The sequence below is a fragment of the Centruroides vittatus genome, unplaced genomic scaffold, assembly GCF_030686945.1.
Source record: "Centruroides vittatus isolate TY-2023 unplaced genomic scaffold, ASM3068694v2 contig_1, whole genome shotgun sequence".
NCBI lineage: Eukaryota > Metazoa > Arthropoda > Arachnida > Scorpiones > Buthidae > Centruroides > Centruroides vittatus.
The window spans coordinates 36,986-49,839 of NW_027120657.1; positions in this window are offsets into that span (position 1 = coordinate 36,986).

Genomic DNA, 12,854 nt, shown 5'->3' on the forward strand with positions numbered 1-12,854 from the left:
AGCGTTAAATGCTTGACGACATTCTTCGGTCTACGACCATCGTTTTCGTTTTCGTCTTAATTGGTATAACGGTTCGGCAATTGTAGCGAAATTCGGAATGAACCTACTATACCAACTGCACACCAAGATCCTAGAATATAAGGTTAGCTCATAGAGAAGAAACGCTTCTCATTGGTTGCTTATTTGACGTCATTCCTAGTCGAAAACGAAATATCTTACTATGTCCTTATGGTAAAAACATTACCCATCAGAGGCTCGTAGCTTTAATTACACGCTAATATTCCATTAATTACGATTTATATTTTATTAAATGTAAGTAAAAATGGATTATAAATAAGAAAAATCCGGAATATTGAGCAAATCTTCGTAATTTTTACGTGTAAAGTTGAAATTAAAATGCGTTTTTCTAATTTGTAAATGAAATCAATTTTATCTATTTTATGATATTATAACAATAATAGCTTCTTAAAAGATTAATTTTGGTAAATCCTACGTAGGTGATTTATATATAAATAAATTAATTTAATTTATATCGTCAAACGACTTCTTTTTTAAAACTAAAAATTATATTGGTCTATTTTTTAATTTTTAATATTCATGTTCCAAAAACGATATTATTTACTCATACATATACAAAAATAACTTTGTCAAAAGAACAATTTTTTATGTTATAAACATATTATTGATATCAATATATACAAATTAAGTGTTATGTAAAAACAATTAAATCAGGTACAAAATTTTTTTAATATTTTATATATATATATATATATATTTTTTTTTTTTGTATTTTCTCACAATCCATCTTGCTAAATATTGTAATCCATCATTTTTTAATTTTACATTTTCCTGAGATATCTTACATAAATCATCATCATTTACATTGCATAAATTTTCAGATATTCCTTGTTCTTTAGAACTAGACATGTCTGAAACTTCTTGCAGTAAATCTGCTTCTTCAAACATTTCATTTATTAAATAATTTTCGGCTATCTGATCTTCTGTGTTTAATTTATTTTGCAATATTCCTGGTGATTTGCCTAAAATTATCATTCTTACTCTATATATTATTTCCAGTGGACTAGGATAATCATATAAACCACCTCTAGTTTGAATCTGTGGAAATAGGTTTTCTAAAGAATCCTGATTTACTTTACATGTTAAGATATAATGGTATTTAGGAAATTTTGAACTAAGGTCGAAAAATAAGTCTTTGATAGATTTAATAGATATAAGCATTCCTTTTTGAAATGTTTGAAGTGATTGTTTAGATACACATCTCATACTTTTAATTATTCTGTAAGTATTATCAAGTATATTATTTCGTTCATGTATGTTAATGCCATAAGCACATTTGGAGGGATAATCAATTTTGTAATGAAAATTGGGTGTTGAACTATTCATAACATCAAACCATGCATTAACTGATGATATAAATTTATAAGCTGCTAAGGCATTTTCAGTTTTAATATATCTTTTAATGGCAATAGCTGTAGAGTTAGAAAATAGTATATATTATTTCCATTAGATGGATGTATAAATTTAGTATTGAATATATTTATCCCTAATTCCTTCTATATTTTGTCCTATATTTTGTCCACCACAGTCACTAACAACAACAACAACAGTATATCCTGCATCAAAAAGTTTTGAAATAACAGTAAATAACAGTTTTTTTTTCATTTTAACATCAAAATCCAAGTAAACAGGTTGTTTTCATGATGCAAATAGTCCTCTTGCCATCATTACTAAAACTTGATTATTGGGTCCAATAAATTTATCCCTCACTTTACCACATTCATACATATACTCTTTACCTGAAATATCAATAAAATGTTAATTCAATAATTATTTTAATTTTCTGTTTTATGTGGTTTTATCAATATGAGTACAGTATATACAGTATTTACCTTCATCTCATCAAACTGAAGAACTGTAAGTTTTTCCTCTTCTGAAAGTTCAAAGCCTTTAATTTTCATGATGTTTATAACATCATTTAATATGCCTTGACAAAGATTTATTTTTGAAGCCCATTGTCGAAGTGTCGAAACTGCAGGTAACGGGATATTCATTTGATTTCTTAAGTATAAATATGATCTTATGCTTAAATATCTCAAAGTAAATGCCAAATTCATATCTTCTTTCTTCCATTTAATTTTCTTTTCTCTCTTCAGCAGATTATATATTTGTGTTTCTGTAAAGATACCTTTCAATATTGATATAACAAAATCTTTTTATTTTTTTCATTTATTTTTTTTATTTTTTCATGTTCTTTTTGAATGATGACAGTTTTACTTTTCAACAATTTCAGATTTCTTTCGAATTCTTGCGTTCTTATCTCAATATGTTTAATCTTCATTTTTAAAATAGAATTTTCATGTTTAAATTTAAAATTAAGATTTTCTAAACTTTTACAATTGTTACATTTGTTAAGAGATTCTTCTGGTTTATTTTGTTTATTTACATCTAAAAGTTTTTCTATCAGGTTTTTTCTATTTCTTTTTAATAAATGATTCTTTCTTTCATTTGACTGCTTAATATTTTCATTTTCTGTATTTCCTAAATTTACAGTCGGTAATGAAGTTTTCTTTAGTTTACGTCTTGCCAATAAACCTAATAATTCGGCTTTTAAATTTCTCTCAAAATCATTTTCTGTGAAATGATCAGAGCAAACATGACAAGAATCAGGATTAAATTTATCTTTTCTTTTACAATTATGGATCCATTTTTTCCTTATTATTGGATCATTAGGAAATGTAAAACAACTACCTTTCCTGTTTAATAACTTTGTTTTACAATAGCTGTTATTACAAGTTGCAACAGCACATCTTGCTCTTGGCATCTAAAAAAAAAAAAATAATAAAATTTAGGTATTTATTTATTTTTCCAAATAAGTCTGATCAAAATATAATATTCTGAAGTGGTAAAAAGTAGTATTAACATTTCTTACATAAAAATTATTATACGAATAAATAACACTACAATAAATTTATACTAAATATATAAAACATTTTTATATTTTGCATTTCTATGCATTTTAAGTAAATTTGCATATTTTAAAAAGTTATATTAATTAATAATAAACAATATTTCTTTTTTACATCTGGAGTAATCTTAAAAGTGTTACCATTTTGTTACGGGGCCTGCTTATTATTTGTAGTCGTCGTTTCATCGTGCAGATACTATGTTTATACACGCATAAAACTATTCTTAGTATTTCAGTAATAAATATATTTTATCTGTAACTATATTCTGTAATTTCTACAGAACGAAGAGTAAAGACAACAACAGAATATCAAACGGTTCTAGGAACAGACTTGTTACTTCTGTACAATTTTTATCGATATAATTATGTTTAATAATAGTAATAACGATAGATATATTTACCTTCGAAGATTATGAGTCTAAAAACGCTGCACAAAGTAACAAAAATAGTGAAATTACAAAATTTTCTTCCCTCGCTTACTGTGGTGAAGCAGTCGCTCGACCACGGATCGACTAGGGTTGACGTATATCCGGAATCTGGTAGGAAGTGGCTAAATCGGTTGTATGAGCTAACCTTATATTCTAGGTCCTTGGGTCTTACCGACCTGTTAGCCGAGAAAGAGGAGGGACGACTCCGTCCACCTCCCGGCATCCACAAATTGGTTTTTCAAGAGTGGGGTTCGACCCTTTCGAATTATCGATAGAGCGGGAAGGACAATATTCGAATAACAAGGACAATTCCAGTCGAAGTAGGGAGCTAAACCTTAGGTAGAAAGACTAGGAATATTATCGGAGGTAGTTTCAATCTAAGCAAAACTATTAGGAAGAATGGAGGGCGATCCTCAACCCGCGGCAGGACCAGCTCACCCGAATCCGAATCCAAATCCCCTCACGCTAGGAGGGTTGGGCGGAATAATTCCGTTACTGCCCGTGTTTACTGGAGAAACGGGAGGCATCAGAGTCACGGATTTTTTCGACTCCTTAGCAGACGTGATGAAAGTCACGGCATGGTCAAAGGCCCAAATGCTGGCTATCGCCAAACTTAAACTTACCGGGATAGCCCGGGAATTCGTCCATAAAGACCGACGAATCAAAGAGGTCGACGAATTTGACGAATTCAAGCGCTTAATGATTGCGCGGTTCGAACGGGAACCTTTCTCGTTTAGGCTTAGTAAATTCTATACCTGCGTACAAAGACAGGACGAGGACGTACAAGCATATGCCGCCCGGCTTTAAGCGCTCGCTACGGAAATCGAGATCACGCCGGAGCCCGGCACGGACGCCGCGGAAACTGCTATTATTCAGCACATTCAAAGAAAGGAGTTAGATGAACGTTTAAAAGCGCAATTTCTTAACGGAATAGATATAAGGATCCGCCAGAGAGTAATGAGCTGCCAGGCTGAAACCTTTGACGAGGCGCTCAAAGCTGCCATCAGCGAAGAGACGATTGAACAGCTTACCTCCCATCCTCTGGGAATTATGCGAACAGTTAGAGATAGCGAGCGGGTGACAGACTCCCCCTCACAAGACGAGATAGCTCAACTAATGTCAGCTATGCAGGAACTTAAAGCCAGAGTGGAAGGTCTAACCCAAACCTCATCGACAAATAATGCTAGAACCCCTCCAGGAAGGCGAAATAATCGAGGGAATTATAATAATCCGCCTTTCTGGCGAGGAAGATACCGCCCAGTTAACACTAGCCGTAGAGCCGACCGACCAAATGATCAAATCTATAGGAACCGGAACCCCCGCGGTCGCAGAGATACTAAAGTAACGCTTTTCCTATGCGTCAACGAAATGAATCTCCAAGGAGACGCGAAAGCGAAAATGATCAAGATAGCTCTCAACCTAAGGAAGAAAATCGAAACGGATGGACAGGTATTATTCGAAGCATCCAAGATCAGCGACCGCGATATAATTACTCTACTAAATCCCCTTATCCTGTATCTAAGCTAAAGCGACGCTATACCGAATCGAGTAGGAACCTTTCTCCACCCCAAACAGATTCGTCCGATGAAAATGAGACAAGGTGGAAAGGCAGGATAAGAATAACTAGAACCATCTCAAGGCACGAACCTATCATATTAGTTTATATTAATACTATGGGTTAATGTAGACGTAAATTAAACTTACCATTAGTAATAAGCATGTTGGTGCCTATAAGAATATTCTTACATTTGCTTGGAAATTCGATCATTACAATAATACTATTAAATTTTTATTAAAGTAAATTTCATTTAATGTTTAAGAAATAATTCGAAATCTCATTTTTCTAGAAGAACGAGCCAAAAACTGCACTCTCACCATCGCAACTCTCATCAAATGTAAATGGAGGTTTTATATTATGACCGTTATTTGGAGCATTTATGGAGCTGGAAGATAATTCGTTAGTATGTGAGGTCATGTATGAAGACGACAATCCTAACTATGAACGATTTGTCTTATAGCTTGGAATCAGAAACGATGTCAATTAAAAACGGAATTTCTGATAACCTAATCAGAAACAAAGTATTTGACAACTGTTATGTGACAAAAAATATTGTGAAAGCCGCGAATTTACGCATTTGACGAAACTTCCAATTTGTCGGAAATTGTAACAAATCCGACAGAAGAACACGCCGGGTGAGAAATTAGATCATCATCACCGTTTTGATAAGAATCTGATGGGAAATTGACACGTAAGTGCCAACTCAGCGCTGTTGTGTCAACTTTCGACGGTCATGTGATCCCTTTCCCACGTTAAGGAGATAAAAAGCGAGAGTCGCCGGAACTCGAGGAGAGCGATTCAACGGGAAGTTATATCGGGACATCGTGCGCATCCCGTCTCCCGGGCCTCCATACGTCGGACTGGACCCAAGAAGAGGAGAAGACACCCGTTGGAAGAAAATCAACAACAATGACCCTTCTATACAACAAAGTTCGTCGAATCGATTCTGTGCTACGCATAAGAGGGCTAGAAGCTTGTAAACTCTCTCCGCGAGCAAACCATTAGAAATAGAACCAGCATGCGTTTTGCGAGCAACTTAGAACTAATTGGCTCTCCTCCCGATAGGAGTATTTGTACCTGTATTTAATCGCATATTTAACCGCAAGTATTTAACCTGTATATCCTACCTTTAGTTATAGAATAAACGTTGTTGTTATGTTAAGTATTGTAAATATTAATTAGTAAATATTTAAATAAAAATAACAAACCTGTCTTTAGTTAATGTTAAATTTTTATGGAATTTTCACGACTCTTAAATGTCTTAAATGTCTTCCAGGTTTCGGTATTTTCTTCGAACAATAGTTTTAATACCAAAAAAGATTTCATAAGCGTATTTTATGTATTTTGTAACATTTGATATTACAATTGCATTTTCTACTTAAATTCCCACCTGTAATTATGTTAGGTATTTTTATAGAGAAATTATGGCCTTTTTTTCGACAGACACAATTTGAACTACTGTGAATTGCAATACATCCACGGGGAACGAATGCTGTAGAACTTTTATTGAAACCATAAACATGCGGAAACATAATACGAAGATACTAGTAGACGAAGAGAACACTAATATGACATTTGGTATTGTTATAAAAATTATTTTATACTAGGTTCGTAGAAGTGGCAAGATCAATAGTAATGTCTTTACATTTGAAAATGAAAAGGGTACAAATGTGTCGCGACTTATCATTTTTTTTAATGAAATAATACAACATACGTCTGGAATCCGTGGATGCCTGAAAAATAATTTTCCTGTGACGATATATACTGTTTTCGTTCGAAGATGGATAAAAGAAATTCTTTATCCACACTGGTTAAAACTGTATTCATTATTAACATATCAAATGTTAGCGATAGTCATACAAATAAAAAAAACTTTAAATTAATGTCAAAAAGCAAGATAGAACTATACTAAAATGAAGGGTGTTGATGTGTAGTTAAAAGTATTGTCATCTTTGTGATGCTACTGTTATATTTCTTCTTCAAATTAATTCTAATCGTGCGCTCTGCTTAAAAAAATCAAAAAAATAAAAACGTAATGGAAAAATAGATAACAAGCAGATTTTAACAACTGGAACAAGCGAAAATTGTTGAAAATTGAAAAAAAATATTTAGCTCAAAGGTTAAATTCAATAATATAATTTTGGCACAAAAGATTTACTATTAAAAGTCAAGATTACCCTTGGGTAACCTAGCAACTCCAATCTAAAATAAATTTTAATTTTGAGCTTCTAGAGAGATTTATAGACACTACAAATATAAACCAGTAAACTTTAAGTTAATTTGTATATTAAAACCAGAAGAAAAAAAACTTCAGAAAAATCAATGCATTTCAATTCAATCGAATACAACGTTTAAACTTTGACAAAGTCGCAGTTTGTGCCAACTTTTCCTATAGACCATTTTGAAATTTGATTTTGTATATCTTGTTACGCCGCATTTAATTTTAAAATTTTGTTTCCGTAATGACCTAGTTAGAAACGAATTCTATTTGCATGAAAAAAATGATTTGAATCCATTAAGCGGTTTCGGAGGAGATTTTTGCTTCGCTTCGCCAAATTATACAGATTCTATTATTAAAACAAGTACAACATTTAAGTTTTTGTGATTACATTATTAATATAAATGTATTATTTTTAAAATTAATGGTTAAATGTATAAACTTTGAAAATCAATTCTATCGATAAAATGAAAAACTGTATTTGAGTAATAGCGAGGTTGAGGCCGTACTTTTTAACGCGATAACGTGTACGTCGGACGTTCAGCGACGCCTTTCTGTAATCCTAGAAGTTTGACACTATCGTTCGAAATGTATCATCATTCCACTGACGCTCCAAACACCATTGTCAAACTTCTAGGCTTACAGGAAACCGGCGCTGAATGTCTGACGTACACGTTTTCGCGTTGAAAACTTCGCCTTACCCTCGCTATTATTTCATTATCTCAATAGGAAAATAAGCAAGTGTTGCGATCTCTAGCGCATTCTTCATTCTTTAAAGACAGTAACTATATAAATTTTATAAACATTTATTAGATAATATCTTTTTTGTAAAATAAGTATTATAATCTGTAATAAAAAATAAAATACACAAAGTGTATCTACCAAGACAATAATTTGAATCATTTATTTGAAATAAGTAACTATTCGATCGTATTTTTCTATACGTTCAAATTTCGGTTGCATCTGAAGATGGCCTATAATATTTGGACTAAAACGTTGATGTTTTTTAATAAACATTTCTCAGCATCAGGTGTTTGATGATTCATTACGATTTTAAAGAGCTGAGTATGATATTTAGTAGGTAACTATTTTTGACAAAAATATAAGAATGAAATCTATTAAGGTAATTTTCATATTGTTAGAAGTTACAGTAAGTTAATTTTATATATTTAGATTTTAAATATACTCTTTATCTCATTGAATTTATTGGATATTTCGTTCAAATTTATAAATAGCATTTATTCTTTTTATCTGAAAAATAAAACTTTTCGTAACAAATCGAAGTATCAAAAAGTGTACTGAATTTCCGCCAAAAAAGATTAATTTGCAGGAAAAGTAACAATTATACAACAAGTCCAAGTCAATTTGGATCGACAAAATAATGTTATCAAATCAACTAATCATTTACAAAATAAAAATTTCAAACAAATTCTACCTCTACTTTACAAGTACAAAGAGAAGCATTTGGCGTGGGGTAAATATCACGTCAAATATCACATGGACTGATAAATCGCAACAAGTTACTGTATGTCTAGTGATGAGATGAAATTCATCGTGGATAGACAGACGGCTGGAAAAGCTTTTGGTGCGATATTAAAGATATTAACTAATATACATATATAAATATATTAAATAAAAGTACTTTTTACAAAATAATTCATATAATATTTTGCTGAAAGAGAAAACTTATTAAACTGAAACTTTTACATGTCAAAATACTAATTAAAATAATTTAAATTTGTATTATTCATAAATGTAGAATTCATCAGAGAATTTATTTTGTTTTTACCAATGCGATATACAGGGTGTCCATAAAGCCTCTTTACAACTTAAAAAATTTATTGCAAAGGCAATTGATAAGATATCTTAATCACACTTGTTCTATTGTACTCAGTAGTTTTCGTGGTTTTTCTTCCTCGAAACAACCCTTTCGAAGAAGAAAAAAAATTTTCGAAGAAGAAGAAAAACCCTTTCGTGGTTTTTCTTCTTCTTTTAATACACGTCTATGTGGGCACCATTAGTCGCATGAAGCACATCAAGACAGTATTCGACTTCTTGCCATGTTTGCTGTAGTATAGCCTCATCAATGGTTGCTATCGCAATAGACCAAAAATTCGATCGCACACAATGCACTGTAATTAAAAACTTCGAAAACCACTGAGTACAATAGAACAAGTCTAATTAAGATATCTTATAAATTGCTTTTGCAATAAATTTTTAATTTGTAAAGAGACTTTATGGACATGTATATGTCGTCATTTACATTTATTTTATCTGGCGACAATTTATTTTTCTGTTCACTTAAATAAAATAATTTCCAAAATTTTAAGCAGTATTAAATTATATAAATTTTCTTTTGACAATTACGATTTAATTTGTCTGTAGTATGAAAATTATTATTATTTTTTACAAACATTCTAGAAATAGTATTAAGTAACTACAACAATACAATTAAAAATATTGAACGCCTGAGATAAATTCGAATAAATAAGTAAACTAAAAATATACTATTATAGAGAACTGTTCTCGCAAATATATAAATATTTATATAATACGATTTACGAAAATTGCCTATTTATACAGAAGTTTGGTTCGTGACGACTGTTTCGCTACGATCAATTATCTCATTTATATAATAAAATTCATATCATGAAAATTTTTTATTTATACAGTACATCGTAAAATATTTTACGATAAACGTCACTAGAGCGAATCATAAACCATTGATAATTCATTAATTTTTATATTTTACTCCTTCCTAGTCATTATGTATCATTACTATTAGGTATTTTTGGGGTATGTTAAACTGAACTCCGCGACGAAGGTCTTCCGTTTCGATTTGACACGATTTCACACGATTTCGATCAAATCACGAATGTGGTAAGATGCTTCTCACGTTTTGTTTAAAGCAGTTAAATCCTCGAGAGAAGACATGCGTGTTCATTGTCATAACTGAGATAAATGGCAACAAACGTTTAGAAACCACATTCGTGTTTTGAAAAATTCTTTCGTAAACGTTATCAGCCATTATTTTAATAAGTTTTTTTTTATCTGTGATGTATTGTCAAGCATTAGGTTTTTGTCATTTTGTCATTTCATTCCACAAATGTATACAGCTTTCCATTTTTGTACAGTTTAGTTAATAAAATATGATTTACGTTTTGTATAAGATTAAAATCAAGAGAAGATGGGAACACTCTATAACATGCACACCATTTGCCATAGATTACTCCAAAGTTAATTTTGCGTTACATGTAGCTGCAATATCTTCTTGAAAATTTGAAAACGTTTTTTTAATTTTTTCTGCAAATCGAATTAGCTACATACCAAATACTTGCGAATATCCCGCAGCACTAACGTGAGCAGAAATGAAAGCAAGATTTTTCATACCCCCTTACAAATACACAACACACCATAACCCTTTTACCACATTGCTGCCGTCTTGAATGATTTAATTGTTTAATATATACATTTCTTTCTTAGATTAAAATATATATAATATACAGTATATGAATACCGTTTAAAAACTGACAGACTAACAATTAAAAATTTATAAAACTTAACGCCGTTCTCGAGAACACAAGTATAAACTATATGGAATTTAGTGAATTAGGATTAATTGTATTAGTTAAAAATTAAACATTTATCAATATTTTTTAACATGCCGCCAACAACTGAATTAGTAATTTGACACGACAATAAAAAATCGAATCAAGCGATACTTAAGTAAACTTTAAGAACGGTTCATATTGTGCCGAATATAAAAAATAATAATAATAAGCTGTATCAAAATGTTCCAGAAATGGGCTTGTAAAAATATCAGAACTACTTTTTTGTTTTTTATGTATGATTAGTTGTATGCTGAAACGTAATAGTCAAACAATTACTATCTTACTTGTGAATGTGTATCAATTGTTATTTTTATAGAAGCAATAATAATATCACATATCGAATTTTCATATTGATTTTATAACAGTAACGTCGTCGATTTATTGTATTATGATCTTCAATAGATGTATTTAATGTTCAAGATTCAGTATGTTTCATTTTCTCTTATATATTTTAACGACTTAATGAAATGTTAATGTATTAACTATTTTCTATTGTATATATATAATTTTTTTTAATGTACTATACACTGTTACAATTTTATGTATACAAACACACACGCAAACATATTTTAATTTAAATTTTCTAGTCAATCTATTCACAAAAAACCGATTTTATATCCAAATTTCTTCGTCCACTGTGTCTGCGTTCAAAGTACTATTTATATTTATTCGGTTTTATTATCAGGACGGTAATTTATTTTCGTTGGTTAATCGTTTTACCGTCATACCGCATTTCTTGGATTTTGTCCAAACAGACTAATCGTATATAAAATATATTATCTAAATAATTAACTTTATTATTATAATAAAAAAAATTTCTTCTTCTAATCTATAGTTTGGTAATTTTGTCATTACCGAATTATCTTTATGATTATATTAAATTATAGTTTTGAATGTATATAAATGTATAATGTTCTTTATCGATTTGATATAATTTATAACTCAAACATATAATTTATTAAAATCGTAAAACGTATAATAAAAGTGGTGCCATTTTCATTTTATTTTATCATTAAAATTGCATATCCATAACTGTTTTAAAGTACTGCGTAGATGAAAGATTTCAGCCATATTGTGAAGAAGTAGGTTTATTGTGCTTTGATAATTGAGGTATAGTAATTATTAAATTATTTAACGAATAGATTTATGAAGTACAAAATTAAAAAATAAACTTTAATTTTATCGTTAATTTTCTAATGGTAGCTGTATTCGTTTAGTGAATGGTTGTCTTTTCAATCCGAAAAGAATTTCTTCGGTAGACATCTCACAGCTATTCAGGTTAAAAACTCCTTTATTGTTTTTTTACAAATTATTTTTTATTTAATTGTTCTGTGGAAAATAATTGGTGAGGATAGCTGTGAGATAGTCTACCGAAGGACTACCGAAGGAATTCTTTTTCGGATTGAAGAGGCAACCATTCACTGATTTAATTTCATCTTTTTTTTTAATAGTAAATTTCTATATATTTTACGTTAAGGCTATTCCGGTTTACAGTTAATTTTGAGCGTAAAATATTATAAACGTAAAATATTATACTGTGAAAACTGCTTAGGCGACCGCTTGCATTCGCACCTGTCAAAACGGGCAAAAATTTCTGGCACGGAATAGTTTATACATAGAGTCTTCGTATACGTTACCGATATTAAGAATGTCAGTCAACATGTTTACTTTTTTGAATTATCAAGTATATTACATGGACTTACTTCGTTTTATTTATTTTATATTTTATTTGTTAATATTATCGCTTTACTATTTGCACTTTTTGTTACATTGTAGGTAAAAATATTAGCCTATACAGTATATCAATTCTATTTATAAAAATTAGTGATGCAACGAATATTCGGTTACTATTCGGTATTCGGCCTATTTTTCGCTATTCGGCCGATCATCGAATTTTTAATCACTATATGGCCGAATACCGAATACCTAAAAACAAGAGTAACAAATAACAAAAACACAGTAAATTTTGGTATTGAGATTTAATGTTATCGGGTTAGTATTGTTTGTTTATATTTATTTATAACCTGCACAAAATAAAAAACAAAATAATATT